Consider the following 826-nt stretch of genomic DNA (forward strand, 5'->3'; position numbering starts at 1 on the left):
TGCTGGAAGGAGAAAGGCAGTTTCAGTGCTTCAGGGTACCCAGGTAACCCTAATGACTAAAATAAGTCATCCCCAAAGGGACTTAATCATTATTACTAGTACAATACCATGTTACCCTGTGACAAAAGGAAGATCTTTACTAAGCTGCTCTGTCCCCTCCCACCAACCCACTGCTATAGGAGGGCAAGTCTCCAGAGCTAGTCTACCAAAAAACATTCTTGCCCAGTCAGAAATGACTGTGGTAGTGTTCCTCACACCTCCATACTGGGAAGGAACGAGCTTACTAATAAAGTCTTCCATACTTAACTGTTGGGATGAAATTACCTCCTAGGCCAGTATATTCAAATCTGCCATGCCTGTTCCCATGCTATCTCAATATCCCATGATATCTCAGTGGGAATATCAGTTTAAAGCGTTGCAGCACTTCAAAGATTAAGCCTGTGTGGAGCTATCTGCAGGTCTGGTGTGGAAATGGAGCAGTGAAAAATGGATTCCTTGTACCCCATATGGGGTCCCATATGGCTTTTTTGTACTGGGACACCCTGCAGTTCCATTACCCGTGCTCTGACACCCAGGACCCTTTCCCAGATGGAAACCCGATGGCTAAACAGGGAGACTACTTGCCCTCTGCCCCCCATGTCTCATGCGCACACTCTCCCACAGCGAGGAACCCGCAATAACTCCTGTGTCACCCACCCCTCATCCCTTTGCTCGGGGGCCTCCAACCGGCACCAGCAGACCCCTCATTCCCACCCACGTTTAGATGGCGACTGTCCCCGGAGCGCTCAGCGGCGGGGGCGGGGGAGGGTGCCGCCGGGCTGGCCCC

Source organism: Charadrius vociferus, unplaced genomic scaffold (assembly GCF_000708025.1).
Source record: "Charadrius vociferus isolate BGI_N301 unplaced genomic scaffold, ASM70802v2 scaffold15, whole genome shotgun sequence".
Classification (NCBI taxonomy): Eukaryota; Metazoa; Chordata; class Aves; order Charadriiformes; family Charadriidae; genus Charadrius; species Charadrius vociferus.